At 39.4% G+C, this 17,952-nt stretch overlaps 1 pseudogene; it reads right to left on the bottom strand.

The window, feature by feature from the left end:
- Nucleotides 1-16,533: 16,533 nt before the first annotated feature.
- LOC149224403 (SNF1-related protein kinase regulatory subunit beta-2 pseudogene) lies at nucleotides 16,534-17,319 on the bottom strand (annotated as a pseudogene).
- Nucleotides 17,320-17,952: the final 633 nt, after the last annotated feature.

The raw sequence follows: 17,952 nt of genomic DNA, 5'->3' as shown, positions 1-17,952 counted from the left end.
AAAATCTAGAGGGAGCTAAGGAAAAATCTCACCTACATTTGTATAAAGCAATAAATATCAGTGATGAGATCCACAGGTGGTCGGTGATATTCAAAGGTTTGAGATGATATGATGGCAACTTGTAATGGACCTGTGTCAAATTATTTTCAAGGGACAATGATTGGTTCCATGTCTATATCATAATAATTTTTACATGACAAGTTTCTTGAATTGCAAAGGGTGTCAATGAAATTTGAAGGTCTTAAGGTTCATAAAACCCTGGAACGAGACCTAAAGTGCCAAATTCCAATGAAGTACTTGTTTCATCTTCCTATTAGAATGAAGATATATTAGCTTGCAATTGAATAACTCGAGGATGAAGCTCATACAATTTATACAAGGAATGAAAAGCAATTTACATGCATTAGTAGTTGATGGTGAGGATGAGGGTGAGCATTTATAGCTTGATGAGATTGCATATGGATTTCAATGAGTTCTACAAGAAGGCAAGGATCAAGAGGGAGTTGATAGTTCCCTACAATCCTTAGATCAAAATATAAGTACTTCACATCTTTTCTCCTTGATTATTACTGTATTATTTGTCAACCTTTTGTCTTTATTTCTTTTGCTTGGTTATAATCATTTCTTCCATGACCTCCTAATGAGGTTTGTGGATACCTTGTGAAGGCTGCTAAAGATCTGGTAGCATATGGAAGCACTAGGAAGAGTGAAGCAAAGTTTATGACCAGACGATTCTCCCAAGATTGAGCATAAACTCAGATAGAGTGATTTTTTTTCAATAGGGAAAAATTGTATTGACATCTAGAATTGTTCCAGATAGATCTTCTATTCTATAGGAAACAACCTAGAAAGTTTGAAGGATTCCATGATGAAGGAAAGTGTGTTGAGACTTGAGGGGAAGTGAGTGGTGAATTTCAATTGGATCTATGAGATCAAGCATATGTTGGATGGAAACATAGAAAAATACAAAGCGAGATTCATGGAAAGAGGGTTCTCCTAGAAACAAGGAGAGGACTATGAGGAGACATTTGATCCAGTTACCAGATACACTTCTATTAGAACTAGTATTCTATTGCTTCTATTATAAGTTGGAAATTTCATTGGATGGACGTGTAGACCACTTTTCTTAATGGAGTAATTGAGGAATAAGAAGTGTACATATAACAACCTTAGGGATTTTATGTACATGAGAAGGAGTCTCATGTTTACATATTAAATAAGGATTTGTACAGACACTAATAGACACCTCATATTTGGTATTCTCTGATTGATGGATATTTTATGAGTCTTGGTTGATCTTGTTATTTTATCACTTGTTTTTTACAAGCACTGTAGGACTCATGTGACACAAGGAGTAATAGTGGCAGGAGGATTTTATCTTGTGATAGAGGGAGAAGTCAAGCCTGCTTCAATGTTAGAGGGAGTTAACCTTTGAGTTCGAGATGAAGGATCTAGGATTTGATGCATTGCTTCCTTAGTTAAGGGAAGTATACTATTGATATCCTTCAGAGACTTGGGATGATGGATTGCAAGTCCATGGACACTTCCATGGTGACCAATCTGAAGAACCTGAGAGACTCTAATTTGGATTTGGTGGAAGGACCAACCATCCAAGTGGATGTCATGGGATTGATATTTTCATATTAAATTCTTAGAGATAAGAATTATTTAATATCAATTTGTCTTTTATGAGTGTATCATTCCAGAAAATAGATATGTTTTAGTGATTAGGAAGTAGTAGTGGTAGAGGGAGCAACCAAGATTGCCACTACAAGATCTGTTTTAGAGGGAGCACGCAATGAGGATGACCAAAAAGAAGTTATGGTGATGGATCTAGTGAAGGAAGTTAGTCAGTTTATCATTGATTGAAGCATGCGACACATGTGTCAAGGTACCAACATGGTACAATTGGATATGGATTGAGATATCTCTCAAATGATGAAATACAAATGCAAGGATATATGGATTCCAATTGAGAAGGGAGTGTTGAACACAGGAAGAGCACATCAAGATGTTGCTTATGTTTGGGTTCTATTGAAAGCAGACATCTGTCACACTCATCACTACAGAGGTTGAGTATATTGCAACTAGTTTGACTAGTTGTGAAGAAGTGTGGCTTAAGAAGCTGCTTGCAGTATTGTTTGACTAGATGTTAGAGACAATTGTGATGGCAAGTTGGAGCACATTGAGATCAAGTACTAGGAAATTATACAAAAGGGAGCATTGAGGCTCCAATACATTTATACAGATGAGTAGGTTGCTGACATTCTCACAAAGACTTTGTCCCAGGATGAATTTTGTTTACTTCAGGGACAAGATTGGGTGGTTAAGAATGCTTCCCTTGGTTAGAGGAGTGTTGATGTTGTAGCATCAAGGGGAAACTATTATCCCTAGGTCAAGGGCATTGACTAGGAGCCATGTAATGTGGCTAGGGAGATTGGATAAAGAGCATCAAGGCTCGGAGTGCTCCCCTAGCCATAATATTATGACCATATTGCTAAGGGTTACTTGGCTAGTGGGTCGAGTGAGTGCCTTAAAGCATTAGGCAAGTATTTTTACCATTTAAGTGCCATTTGATGACATGAGGGAATGGTAAATGGGCCCACGGTTTCACCATTGGTCATAGATGCTGACTTGGTTCTAGGTGATGACTTGGATAGTTGGTGACCTAGGACTAGTCTTATGTTTACTCTGGATAGTGGGTATCTGACCATATCACCAAATTTTGGCTAGTGTTTAACTAGATCCATTTGCAAAGGATATTTGACTAGTGGGTAACTTATATCCTTTGTAGGATGTTGATGCAGGATGCTTTCACATGGTTCTGGCATAAAACATGAAGTGGATGGATACATTAACATAGCAAGCTCATTCAATCTTTTCTTGTGATGGAGAAATTTTTCAACAAAGAGGACATCTGAGGAAGTCAAGGTGAATACCTCCCTAGCTAAAAGGGAGTGTTTATTTTTGGGTAGCCATGGTTGGTAGTCACAACTACTCCAAGTCATCCATAAAAGGAAACCAAAAGAAATATGGACCTTTAAGTGTACAATTCAAGGGCCCATCAGTCATTGTGGTATACTTATGGCCATCTGAAGGTCTCATGCCCTTAGGAGTTAAGAACTGTGGTTGGTTCCACAACTAGTGGTTGATTAAGGCAATCCAACGTGGTTGGTGGTACCCTTCTTATATTTAATGTTCAAATGGAATTATTTCATGTGGACCACCTCTGATGGCAACTATTTCGTAACTTTTGTTGTGTCTATATGAATTGTAGAGGCTTGTGATTAGTATGGATGATGGTTTCATTTTCCAAAATACAGTGCTTCTACTGTTGATGCGCTTGCACATTTGAGTACACTTCTTGTCATAATTAAGGTATCTGCGAACAACATCCATTAGTGTTTCACTATGATAGACCACCAGATGTCCCTATTGAGTGAGGAATGCATCAATAACAAAGAGGCATGTTGTCTTAATCTCAAATGGTTGTCGCAAGTATGGCAGCATGAGGACTAGTGTATAGCATAAATGATATTTTAGATCTTGGAATGGTTTCTATTGTAATTCAGAGAAAGAGAATTTTTCTTTAGCTACACCCTTTGTTGCTTAACTTAATGACCAAGAAATACAAGAGAACCCCAATAAGAACCTATGGTAGAAGTTGGCAAGGCCCAAGAAGTTTGGGAGCTCATTTTGAGTTGCCCAAACAATCTTTATTTTGAGTGCGCAAGAGGCCTTGGTAAGTCTGCAGCTGAGTGCGCAGGGCAAAGAAGTCTGTGAATTGAATGTTGGAACTGAATAAAGACTGATTTTGGAGAAATATCTTGCACCTAAGCATTATTGTTAATTTTGTTTATATTATGTTTTGTCGCTCAACGATATATTTTCTATGAAGTAATGTGTAAATACTGCCCAAACCTACTGAATCTATAGTAATTATGAATGAACTAAGTCATTATCTGTTTTCACGAAGATAAATGTTGAATATGTTATAATTTCTAACAAATTGGATAGATCTGCGCGAAGGCAGATCTAGGGTTATTAATTAGTGCACGAAAGCAGATATATTGCTTCCTTAGGGTCTATAAAGTCTGATCATGGACCTTTGCCAAGGTCTAGAAGCCATTTCCTTAGAGTTGCAGTAGTGAGCCATAGAAGGATACTAATCTGGGCGAAGGCAGATCTGAGCGACACAGGATTAAGACCACTTGTCACACTGCCTCTGGATGTAGAACCCTGATTCTAGCATCCCCCAATACTGCTTTGAGTGAGACTGTAGTCTGTGTTATGAAGGTTGTTGCCAAAAGGGACAACAGTTAGGGTTTTTTTGGTTGGTGCGAACAAATTTGAACCTGGGTCAGGCCCCCTTATGCCAAAAAATGGTTCTGTTGTTGGGAAAGGGATCTATCTAAGAGATATGTGATAAATGATTTCCTACAAAGAAAGAGATTGACAAGTGGATTGATTGAAACATGCATGGATTTGCAACCAAGAGAATAGGAGCCCTAAATTATCCAAGGAACAATGGTTGTAGAGATTTTTGTACATAAACGAGACCGATGTGTTCTTATGTTTCTTCCTTGAGGAACTACACGAGTGGTTGCCTAAGTTGGTCGATCGTCAAGGGACGTGGAGGGTTGACGGTCCTATAGTGTGGACCCCTAAACTGTTGCGACGTCAGGAGGCATCAAAAAGAAATATCGCACGGTCTGTGGATCACTGGATTGATCACACATTGGGAAGTTTTGCGACTTATTTTGCGATCGACATAAATATCAGTTATAGCAAAGCGGAACGAAGGCTCTTTAAAGGAACAGAAAGTAAGTATTTGAAATCTTTAAAAACTGGGATTAAAATGTTTTTATGTGAAAATAGGATTATGTAGTTACCTTGATGTTTGGGGTTACACGAAGCGGGAGATTATTTAGAAGAAATGGAGGATCAAGCCCATAATATAGTTCGCTCATTGAACCCCCTTCAAGCGATAATGAAGGGATGGCATTGACTACGCCACAAAGTGAAGTTTAGTTAATTACACAGGACACCTCATCCACCCACTCCACTCCCACCTCCACCTCCGCCTCATACACTTACACCTTCACCCCCTCCACCTCCACTTCCACCATTCAACATGGTGAATACAATGAAAATGCTAATTTTTAAAGGGGTAGGGAGTGAAGATCCCGAACAATTTTGGTTTGTCGTAGGAGTTTTATGGACAACACAACAGATTATGGATGATAACATCAAGAAAGCGCAGCTGGTTACAACCTTACAGGATCACACGTTAACATGGTACATCAAGTATTGCAATGATTTCCCCAGCACGACATTGGCAGAGACCCAACGCGATTTGAATAAGGAGTTTAGTAAGCCTAAGTCAAAGGCATAGTCAGTAATTGATTTTAAGGAAATCCAACAGAAGATAGATGAGACACCTTGGAAATTTGATCAAAGGTTGAAATGCCTGATCAGGCAAGCCAATATGATAATCATGGATTCCCAACATCGCGACTGGTATATAGCGTCGCTCTTGCTGCACTTGAGAGTGCCTGTATCACAACAAAAAATAGAAACACAAGTAGAAGCCTTGGAGATCGCAATGAGGTTGGATGCCTCACTTATATAGGATATGAACCTTGGAGTGCAACAGATTCACTCATAGCTGGAAAGCTTGCACTTGGAGTTGCAGAGCCTGAAGAAAGGAAAGGAATCTCAGCCGGAGGTGCGCGTTGAGGTCTATTGGCTGAAGTGTAAGAGCCATGGAAATGATAAGGACCATTGCCTGGTCTATAAGATCTATCTTATTGGGGGAGGGAATGTTCCCCTGAAACTAGAGAATAACGTTGGGGCAAGTATGGGAGCTGCGCTGTGGTGCACTATCTGTTAGGTTACGGGACAACACATGACTGATAACTTCCATTTACTGCAGAAGTTTGTATGGACCCCTCAATAGTTGTTTTGTAATTTCTGTAAATCTATGGGACATGATGAATACCATTGTAGAAGCTATGCGTTGATGATGGATAGAACCCCTACCTACTAAATGTAGGAAGAAAACTGGCCTCAGGATCAGGGCACGGGAGCAGCATGCAAAGGATTCCAAGACCAAGGATGAGGAAGAGACAGCGGACCAGGTCAAGGGTGTGGGCAAGTCATCTGTTATAACTGTGGCGAAGCAGGGCACTTCATGCAAGATTGTACAAGCCCCATGCATCCCTCGTGTCAGTATTGCGGATAGTTTGACCATGTCATCGAGGAATGTTCGGTCCTTGTTGGCTTAGGGGGTCTTGACCTAGGTTCAGAGCTAGCTGTGCCAACCAAAAAAACTCTACACTATTGGCTCTTTCAGAAACAACCTGCTTAGTGTAGGCTGCAGTCTCACTCGAAGCAGTATGGGGAGATGCAAGAACCAATTTTCTGCATCATGAGACAAGTGTGATGTCTTCCAGTGCCTCTGATCTGCCTTCGCGCGAATCGATAAAGTCTTAGGGATCGTTACTGAAACTCTATTAAAACAGCCTTCAGACCCTTGCGAAGTTCTATGATTAGTCCTTGCGGACTTTAAACAATCAATTTACTTACTTACGTGCATCATAAAGTAATCCTAAATTGGTGTTCTCACAGATCTAATTAAATTGTTAATAAACATAAGAGGAGTCACCAAAGTCTTCGTGAACGTAATTAATTATTGATGATGATGATGATGATAGTGGTTAACGTCCACTGAGACCAAATTGGTCTATCGGAAGTATAATGTTATTAGTTTTTAATTGTCTAGCTCCTCGTCTTTCTTGGCGAGATTGGTGTTGTAGCTTTCTTTTTTTTTCTCTACCATCTTCCAACTTCCTTTATCTTGCTTCTCCGTCATCTCTTCTGGTTCTTGGGACATTGGTGTCTTAGCTTGGTGATCTATTGTATTCATCCTTTTGAAGATAGTTGGAGAAGAAGTTTGGTCTAGGAGATTTGCTTTGTTGTTAAATGAAGATTTATTTTGTGCGGTATTCGAATCCTCATAACTGTTGATGTTTGAGGAGTCATCGAGTTCACCTTTTTGTTGTTGGGCGGGGCTTTCTCCTTGCTTGTATTGAGAGCTGTTTCTTTCTTGCCCGATTTCTTGTGATTCTGAGTTTTCTCTAGAGTATTCTTTTTTGATGACAGTGTAGTGTTCTTTTTGTGCTCCTTCCCACCATGTAGATTTGTGGTGGTTTTTTCTAGCATAATTTTTTTGGGAGGCTTTTGGGCAATTTTTGGCTAGATGACCTGTCTCAAAGCAGGATCGACATCTGAAGAGGACACTTTCATAATCGAGTTTTTGGTTCCACACATAGTCCTTACTTGTTAGGTTTATTTCAGTTGGGAATCGGGCGCTGAAGTCCATTTCCACACAGATGCGTGCATAGGTGGTTTTGGCATATGCCTCTATTTCTGGGCACCTGCAGTAAAATTTCCCAATTGCATTTCCAATGGCTTTTAGTGACGAGAGATTCCAGAGATGCAAGGGTAGGCTTGGAAATCTCACCCAAACTGGTGCTGAGGTTATGACTGCTGTTGAGGGATCGAATGATGGGTTCCATGGCTTCATGAATAGGCCTGAGTTTTCCCAAAGCCAAGGGCCAGAATCTAGAATACATTGTCTGCTTTCAGGATTTTCAAAATCTACTATAAAGAAGCCCCTAGCATAAGGGTAGATATTAATTTTTTCAGAAATGATAGGCTTCCATACCTCCGAGATCCAATTGTGGAGAGTTGTTAGCCGTGGCCAAAAACCATTGAAGCGACAGATTAGGGCACTTTCGGAAAACTTCAAAACCTCATCGAGTGAGGCCTGGACCACCTGGACAGTGGGAGCTAGGGCTTCCTTGATGATATGGGCAGGAGCTTGCCCTCTATAAGCGGACGGAACTGAGCCAACAACTATTTTCGTGAAGCTGGGAGCCATTAAACATGCATTGCGTACATTATTAAGACTTATTCAAGAGAATCACGTAGCATTTGATCAATATTTCTTAAAACGAGTCATTCATCAACAACATATAACATAAATAGACATGAACATAAATAATCGATAATTCTTCAAAAACTTGTCTTTATTGCTCTTTAATTCAACGATTACATACTCAAATTTCCCTGCACACACAACCGCAAGGGTCCATGCATTCAGCTATGGACTCTAGCTAGGCCTCTACGCACTCAGCTGCAGAGCCTTCCTTCCTCTATGCCTTTCCGAGCCCTTCACTTTTTTATCTTACCCTCTTCTTTTCTTCTCTCTACTCTACTCTTCTCTCTAAGACACACTATTTATAGTCTTTTTCATACAATGCCATGGTCCGCGGACCATGGGTGAATCTCAAAGCTGACTCAAAACCAAAACTTATCCAAAACAAGGGGCTAAGCCCCTTTGAATCCTACTCATCTACGCGCTCTGCATCCACAAATCGTGGAGACTTTATATTATTTACAAAATTGTACCAAAATTTGGGTTATCTTAACCCCAAACTAGCCCAGGGGACCCTCTCCCAACAATTCTTATGGAAAAGATGCAAGAAAAGAAGGCACAACCCCAACAGCCTATGTAGAACATTTAGATGATGAGGGATGAGCCTCATGAAGAAGATCACAACGTAAATATAGAGACCAATAGCTGTATGGCGACTACCGCAGATAAAGGTAAGCAACTTGAGGATGATGGATGGGTGCACAAGGCTGCTGAGAAGGAAGTCGAATTTGATCTTAATCATTCCAAAGAAACCTTCATGGAAGCAAAGAAGAACTTCACTGAGGCCTCTACCTCAGGAAGTTAGGAGAAAATTTCAGATATTAGTGCAACGCAGGAAGTAGATCCTTCAGTACTAGCTACTTTTCTGAAGACCTGTATGAAGTTACTGTGTGATCAGCAATTGGTAGAAGGGTTGCAAGAGTTAATAGACAAGTGTGCTAATAAAGAAAAGACTCCTACTGAACAATGCATAGTAAGAAAGATTGGTAAGCATAAGACGTGAACAGGGCACAAGATGAGGCTGACCACGCAAATAGGTGAATATGAAATGGACTAGGTAATCTTGGATTTGGGGTTTGATGCAAATGTCCTGCCTAAGAATGCATGGGAAAGGATGGGGAGACATGCGCTGCAGCAGTTTCCTATTCTGCTTCGCATGGAAAATCAACAAAATATTATCCCTACGGGGCGCTTATATGGTGTAACGGTGGACATTGAGGGCGCAAGTACGTTGAATGACTTTGAGGTCATTGAAATAGTGGATGGTAGTAACCCATACCCGCACTACTAGGAATTGACTAGGCTATTGATATGAACGGGGTAATCAACTTGAAGAAGCAAAATATGACCTTTGAGAAGAAGTCGCTCAGGGTTGTAGTGCCATTAGATCCCGCAGAAGGAGTGCATTACACTGAACTTGTTCATGACTATGTAGAAAGTGATGATGATTTGGATCAGATATACAATATAACAATGCGAGATGAAGATTGGATCAATCGTATAGATGATGGATGAATTGCATGGGATAGGGATAGGTCCTGCACCTCAAATTCCAATGAAGAGATTGAACACTAGAAAAATCGGTTACATGAAGTATCTACGCTCCGTTGCAATATGATGACCAAGTCGCTGCTATGTGTCTCGACTAAGGTAAGAAATATTCCACATTATGATGGTTTGACTGATGTGGAGCTGTTTTTGGATGAATTTGAAAGGGAAGTACGAGAATAACATCGCTTCCAGGCACTGGAATTAGCGTTGTGCACTATGCCTGCTCGTTGGAGAGGTACGCACAAGGAAAACTTTGTGGGATGGAAGGAATACCGAAGGATGATGGAGTTAAAGTTTGGATATTCTAATACTCGGATGATAGAAAAGTACAGTGGGAAGGATGATCCGCGCGATCATTTGGCATGATAGACTGATGCCTGGGGAACAAAACCACAACCAAAATGGGTGCACATTTTTTGTCATACCTTAGATACAATCCCAATGAATTGGTATTTGGAGATGGAGCTTTGCCATGGGACAGTTGAATGGGACATTTTAAGGGAAATTTTTCTACTAAATTTCAGCTTTGAGGATGGGTTTGAGAGAATTGATGAAGCGCTCCAAGAGATAAAAGCCACTATATTCATAACACCGGAGGAACCAGTAGAATGGGCTCAACTGGATTAGAGTATGTTGTTGCGCCATCTGCCAGAGTGTTAGAATGTGATGGTTGAAGAAGAAGAAGAAGATCCACAGAATATTACCATTCCAGAGACTGAAGGACAGCACAAAGTCGAAGGACCGAAGGTGGCGAACCTGGATATATTTGAACCTTTGGAAAATCGACAAGTAAAAATTGGATCTGAAGCAGAACCTAAGTTCGCTAAGATAGGAGACTATTGGGACGAAGATATGGTTGATAAGGTAGCTGAGATGCTCCGCGAGTACCAGGATTTATTCCCAACGAAGTTTTCAAATTTGAAAGGAATAATTGGAGATTTAAGTGTTATGAAGATTACGTTGAAGCCATATGTGAAGCCTGTCAAGAAGAGGCCTTATTGGTTGAACCCAAAATATAAAGGGAAGGCGCGCCAAGAATTGGATAAGATGTTGGATGCTAGTATTATTGAGCCAGTAGAGGAATCTGATTGGGTGAGCCTGTGGTCCAAGAAAAGAAATATAAAGGCGAAATACGCATATGTGTGGATCTGAGAGCACTAAATGATGCATGCGTGCATGATCTGTTTCCAACACCATTTACTGATGAAGTGCTAGAAAATGTTGGCAGACAGGAAGCTTATTCATTCATTGATGGATTTTTGGGATATCATCAAATAAAGATCGTGCTGGAAGATCGAAGCAAAACAACCTTCACGACTGAATGGGGTTGCTTTCAATATACCGTAATGCCCTTCGGATTGAAGAACGCGCCTGCAATTTTCTCCTGAGTAGTGATCACGACATTCAAAGAGTTTATTCATAAATTTTTGGAGGTGTATTTTGATGATTGGACTGTGTTTGGGTTGGTGAAGTGCCATGTTGCGAGTCTATGCCTTATGCTGGATACATGTTGAAGGTATCAGATTGCGTTGAACTCGAAGAAGTGCATATTCTGTGTTCCCTTTGGAATTTTGCTCGGCCACGTTGTATGTAAGCAGGGATTGATGGTGGACCCTGCGAAGATTGCTGTAATTGTAAATTTGGAAGCTCCTAGGAATGACTGTGCGCGACATTGGGGCACACTAGGTATTACAAGAAGTTTATCAAGGCATATGCTTAGATAACTACGCCGATGGAGAAGTTATTGAAGAAAGATGCGATGTTTTGCTAGGATGATGAGTGTGAGTGCAAACTGGATGTTATGAAGGAAAAGATGGTGACAATGCCTATTTTGGTGTTTCCAGACTCGAAGAAAGAGTTCCATGTGCATGTAGATGCCTCTTGCATTGCGCTTGGAGCGGTATTAACACAGGCAGGTGAAGGAGAGATTGATCATCTGATAGCCTTCGCGAGCAGAAAGTTATCAAAAGCTGAGAAGAATTACTACACTACAGAGCGCAAAGGGTTAGCGATGGTCTATGCGTTGCAAAAGTTCAGGCATTATTTGCTGGTGGTCACTTTAAAATGTATGCATATCACTCCGTGCTGAAATACTTGGTCAATAAGCTTGCATTGGGGGGGGGGGGGGGGAGATATGCCAATGGCTACTGTTGTTTCCGGAGTATGAATTTGAAGTTATTGTGAAGCTTGGACAACTAAATGCAGGATTAGACCATCTGTCAAGGATCGAAATTGGTGAAGAGCCAAATAGTTTGGAGGAAGGATTTCCAGATGCACAGCTCTTTGTGATGCGCTTCACGAACGATCTTTTTGCCAATATCATTCAATTTTTAACCGCAGGAACAACTCCAGAATGCTACTCTACCTAGCAAAAGAAGGAGTTAGTAGTCCGCGCTACAAATTTTTCAGTGATTGCGGGTCACTTGTATAAGATTGGAACAGATGATATACTGCAAAGATATGTTCTAGAGTTTGAACGCGCTAGTATCCTCACGGAAGCACATGGAGGACTGGTAGGTCACTACGCAAGAAAAGCGATTGCGCAAAAGATTTTGTGCACTCGGCTATGGTGGACAACATTACATAAGGATTCTAAGGCATATTACAAGGTGTGTGATGCTTGCCAAAGGATGGGGAAGCCTTCGCGAAGGGATGAATTTCCTTTAAATCCTCAGGTTTCGTTGCAGGTATTTGATAAATGGGCCATTAACTTCATAGGTCCAATACAACCACCAGGTAAGAAGATGGGCACACGGTATATCATTATTGCGACTGAGTATTTAACTAGGTGGGTGAAAGCGCAACTGATAAAGGATTGTACAATTGCTACTGCCGTGAAGTTTTTATTTGAATATGTCTTCATGAGGTTTTGATGCCCTAAGATATTGATGAGTGATCATGGAACACATTTTTTGGAATTCAAAACCTTGTATGAAATCACGGACAGAAGAACTACAGAGGAAAGAGGCCCTTATAAAGGCCAGATTACAATTATGGATAGAGGAAGCCTTCCATCTTACCCTATCGCTTTAGGAAAAGTTAAAGGTACTGCAGTAGACACAGATAACAATGCGCCTAGCAGTGGAATGCCCGACGATAGAAAATTTGGTCGAGGAAGTGTAGCAGGCCGCGGTGCAGAGCCCTGCTGACATAGCAACTTTACAGGTTGAACTAGGTGGCTTCCACAGCAAGATCAAGTCACCATATTTGTGTTGGGGGCCTGTTGGGATAGGGTCTCCAGGGTCATTTTTGGGGTTAGTTTAGCCCAATTTCATAAAAGTTTTGCAAATAATGTAAAGTCTCCATGAATTGTGGATGCGGAGCACGCAACTAGATAGGAGTCAAAGGGGTTTTAGCCCCTTGTTTGGGTAAGTAAATAGGTCTGTTCTGAGACTCACCTATGGGCAACGGGCCATGGTATTGTATTGGAAATTCTATATATTTGAGTCATAGCGAGTCTAGAAGAGGAAGTTAGTAAGTAACTAAGTAACTAAGATAAGTCAAGATAGAGATTGTTTGGGTAGTGCTAAGGCAGGAAGCTCTGCTTCCCATTCTTAGGCGAAAGGGGAAGGCTCCTGCAACTGAGTGTGCAGGAGGCCTTGGTAAGTCCGCAACTGAGTGTGCAGGGTGGAGAAGTCTGTAAATTGAACGTTGGAATTGAATAAAGACTGGTTTTGGAGAAATATATTGCATTTGAGAATTATTCTTAATTATGTTTATATTATGTTTTGTCTCTCAATGATATGTTTTCTATGAAGTAATGTGTAAATATTGCAAGAACCTACTGAATCTATAGTAATTATGCATGAACTAAGTAATTATTTGTTTTCGTGAAGATAGATTTTGAATCTGTTATGATTTCTGATGAATTCGATAGATTTGCGTGAAGGCAGATCTAGGGTTATTAATTAGTGTGCGAAAGCAGATAGACTGCTTCCTTAGGGTCTATAAAGTCTGATCACAAACCTTCGGAAAGGTATAGAAGCCATTTCCTTAGAGTTGCAATAGAGAGCCATAGAAGGATACCGATCTACGCGAAGATAGATTTGAGCGACATAGGCTTAAGACCACTTATCACATTGTATCTAGATGCAGAAACCTTGTTTTAGCATCCCTCAATACTGCTTTGGGTGAGGCTGCAGCCTGCGCTATGTGGGTTGTTGCCAAAAGGGCCAGAAGTTAGGGTTTTTTTGGTTGGCGTGAATAACTCTGAACCTGGGTTAGGCCCCCTTAAGCCAACATGCTATTTTCATAATCATAAGTGGTTGTTTTTTTTCAATATGATAAAAATATTTTTCATTTTTGTTTTAAAATAGAAACTTATATACTTAAATTTTCATTTAGGAAAATGGAATCAAGGAAGATATCTTTGAATATCTTTGGACCAAGACCTCTATTGATGGCGTCCCAAAGTGAAACTAGTACTTCTAAGAATTCTAGCCAAAAAAAGGCTAATATGCTTGAAAAAAATCAAGTGACTAAAGTCTAAAAAGTAATGAAGAATGATAAGGAGTGGAAATCCATGTTCGGTGAAAACAAAATGGGGCATTCTTGGTTTGTGAATGACAAAATAATCAACAATGTATAACAAGTAATTCTATATTGTGTTGAGCTTGAATGTGTGGAATCTAATTATGAGTTTCTTGGGTTGTTATGAGATATATGTGCGGTGTTGGGTACAAAATTGTTTATGCACTTGTGAAACAAGATAAGACATATAATAAGACTAGATATTGTTTCAAAAAGAGAAAATATAATATGCATGGAAGTTTTACATAATTGTGTACATATGTCACGTGAGACATTGAGGAAGCAAAAGTAAGTTTGTTTATTCTCATTAATGTATCATGTATTATTATAAGTACCATGCTATTTTTTAAAGACTCGTTTAACATAGAAATGTTATATTTTATTTCAATAGGACTTTGTTGTATGACTTTAAAGAATGATGGCTGGGATATATTCTCCAAAGAAAGACACCATGGAAGTAACTAGCAACTTGAATATAACATAGAAATGTTATATTTTATTTCAATAGGACTTTGTTGTGTGACTTTAAAGAATGATGGCTCGGATATATTCTCCAAAGAAAGACACCATGGAAGTAACTAGCAACTTTAATATTGATAAGGAGCAAGAAGCAAGGAAAATGAAGCAAAAAGCAACTTATGTTGAAGCTACAAGAGTAGAGATACATGAATAAGAAAAAGGAATAAGCAAAAGGAAAGAAAAGGCATTGATTCCATAAGGCCAAGAAGGTAACATTTGAACATGTGGAGACTCCAAATGAAGATGGAATTGGCATTGTTGCCAATGATATTGCCACTATTGCATCAAAGAAAAGGTAACAAAAGAAACACAAAAGGACCATGCCCAAGGATGATACCATTATTATTAATCAAGAACATATTGTTAACTTAGATGAAGCTCCTTTAGTTCATAAAAGGATGAGATCTAATATGATTGGCGATGAAGAAACCATGATAAGTTTAGAAAATTATAGTGAAAGTTCTAAGGGTACCAAGGAAATAATAACACCGAGTGTTGATTTAGATGATGAATTATCTACACAACAAAAATTACTATTTGAAATCAATTGAGTAAGAACAACTTGGTTGATGGGGGCCATATATTTTAGTTGAATATGAAGCAACTTTATAAACCCACAAAAGGAAGTACCAAATAACATGCATTTTGCATATTCACAGCTTGGAAATGTTGATGAAGTACGTTTCATATGCACATGTGGTTGACTATGTTGTTCTTGTTGATCCAATGGAGGTTTTGATCTAAATTGAAAGAGGTATTTTTCCCATGGTATTTACCCATGACATTGAGTGATGTAAAGAAGGCACCATGAATATTATAAATAATGGACCTCACCTTGCAAAAGGGTAGATTGGTCCACACAATATAGTTGTAACAATTTCTCTTATTTAATAGAGTTTCTTTCTTTTAAATTCTTTGTCGAGAAATTTAAATTTCTTTGTTCTTGGCTCTCGAAGATTTGAATCAGTAGTATCAGGCTGAATTACAAATCCATGGCAACCACGGTTTGCATAACAGTTGTGTAACGATTTTTTATGGCCATATCTCTAAATTAGGTTTATTAAGATGGGCTCTAGAAATAGTTGTCCCCACTGAGCAACTTGAGTACTCATATCATTTTATTTCTCTTCTTTTAGTGGTCTCTTGGTGGAGGAGAAGTGTGCTTAGAAAATTTCACAGTGTGTCCTCTAGGGTTTTGTTGGGTTTCTAGAGTATCTGAATCAATTATTGTAGTGGTATGTGTCATTTTTCTGCCACAATGAAGTTTTTGGGGCTTGTATTTGTGTTTCTCCTTGTATTGAGATTCATCTGCAAGTGTGTTTAACGTCACAAATATGTTGGCCAAATATCCAGAATTCAACAAGTTCAATCATGATATCTTAAACGAAGTCAATAGTTGACTATCACGCTCCTGGAATTAAGAAACAACATGGCCCCTCTCGATGGACTGGATTTGGTCTCTGTCAAGCGTGCCCTAAGTCTCCATGTGGTGCTTGACCTCTTTGATGCCAAACTCTTTGAGTCGGTATCCACGTCGGAAATTCTTTTTGGGAACTTTATTGCACCAAAAATGGAATTCAACCTGATGACCAGAAGCCCAAAGACAAGACCATTGGTGGAGGAGATGACACCTTCAACACTTTCTCCAATGAAACTAGAGACAAAAATCATATTCCACGTGTTGTATTTGTATATTTAGAGCTAACTTTTAGCGGCAAAGGAGATGTGACCAACAACTTTTCCCGTGGTCATGACACCATTAGAAAATAAATTATGGACCTCTTCCAGGACAAAATATGTAGTAAAATTGTTGGCTGAATCTTTGCCTATAATGACCAAATTTCTAGACCTACACCACCATCTTATTGGTTGGCCCTAGTTTAATTTCTCTAGATTGTTGTATGGATTGCGGTAGTCATAGAAGCCATTAGTTAGAAGTATGTAGCACTCAACATGTTGGGGTTTATTATCAATTTCATATGGTTTATAACTACATGTTGAGGTTTTGCTACAACCCCTAGGACATTCACAAGAGGAACAGTCAGTATTGGAACTACAGAAGGGTCCTTAGCAAAGTATTCTAGAGCTAGAAACCATTGTAACTTGATTATGGTGATTGAGGAGGTTCAAAATTTTCCACACTTTCCAAATTATCGGGAAAATAGCCCTGCACATTCAGGATATTCTTAACATTTACCATCTCATTAGTTATCCATGGTAGAATGAGAACATATCTCCATTCACCATCAACAATGAATTTGCACTGGTATACTCTAGATGGAAGTACCATCATATTAGTGAAATATTTTCCTGCACTGTGCAAAGGCTTTCTTGAGGTCCAACTATCCCAAGAACCTTCCACTGCCACATCATTTCCACTGTAGCTCCATGTTATCATAGTGGGAATACCCCGTTCAAAAAAATATATATTCAAAAGTAGATGAGTTGTATGCCCATGGGTGGTTTGGGACAAGTGCACCTTCAGTGGTATTTGGGAGTGGAGCTACATGAACCTAAGAAACAAACATATCGGGAGATCTAGATTGACCAAGGTTATTGGGAGGTAAATGCCCCATTGACTTGGAGAATTCGCCATGGCTGAGATGACCTGCTTCCCTCGACTGAGCAAAGCTAGTAGTTGAATGGGTTTCTAGATATTGTCTCCTTGCTTCTTCCTCAACAATTTTACCCCCTCCTTTAGCATTTGCATTACCCATGCCATAAAAAGACTGCAAATGACTAATAATTTTGACCTAAATGTTCCTGCTTTCTAATGTTGAAGAGAAACCTACTCTCATATCTCTCATTTAATATGTTGACATAAAATAAGAGGATGTGATAACACACAAATGATTTATATATACAAATATATAGTCATTTTGAACACCCAGGCTAGTGTTTGAGCATTAGGGTTCATCCAAAACATATTAAATTAGAATGTACCTCTTTGGGAAGCACAAGTATGGTTTAATTCTTGTTTCGTATCCTTGAAACCTGCGAGTATTGGAATGGGCATTAAATTTAGGTGGAGATCGGGATGAATTTATGTTTTCCCGTGCTTATTGTTGCCTCAGAGTAATAGAATTTGTCTTATCATTTGGGAATAACTATGGCTTTCTCCATGTTGCAACGTATGGCAAGGGATTTGAAAAAACATCTCGGGACACATGGGATTTGTTGTAGGAAAAAAGGAATGGAACCTATTATTAAGTGGGACCTCACAAGCCCTGTTTTCTTTCACAGTGGATTTGGAAGTGGAATGTTATGTGTGATAGTAAGAAAATCATTGAAATTTGTGACACACAAAAATTGATTGCTATAGTCTCTTTGTTGTCCTTTTTAATTGGTTA

This window comes from Pinus tabuliformis, chromosome Q (genome assembly GCF_031772625.1).
Source record: "Pinus tabuliformis cultivar Carrire ecotype Pingquan chromosome Q, CPIR1, whole genome shotgun sequence".
In the NCBI taxonomy this organism is placed as follows: Eukaryota; Viridiplantae; Streptophyta; class Pinopsida; order Pinales; family Pinaceae; genus Pinus; species Pinus tabuliformis.
This window is presented reverse-complemented; position numbering and strand designations above follow the sequence as displayed.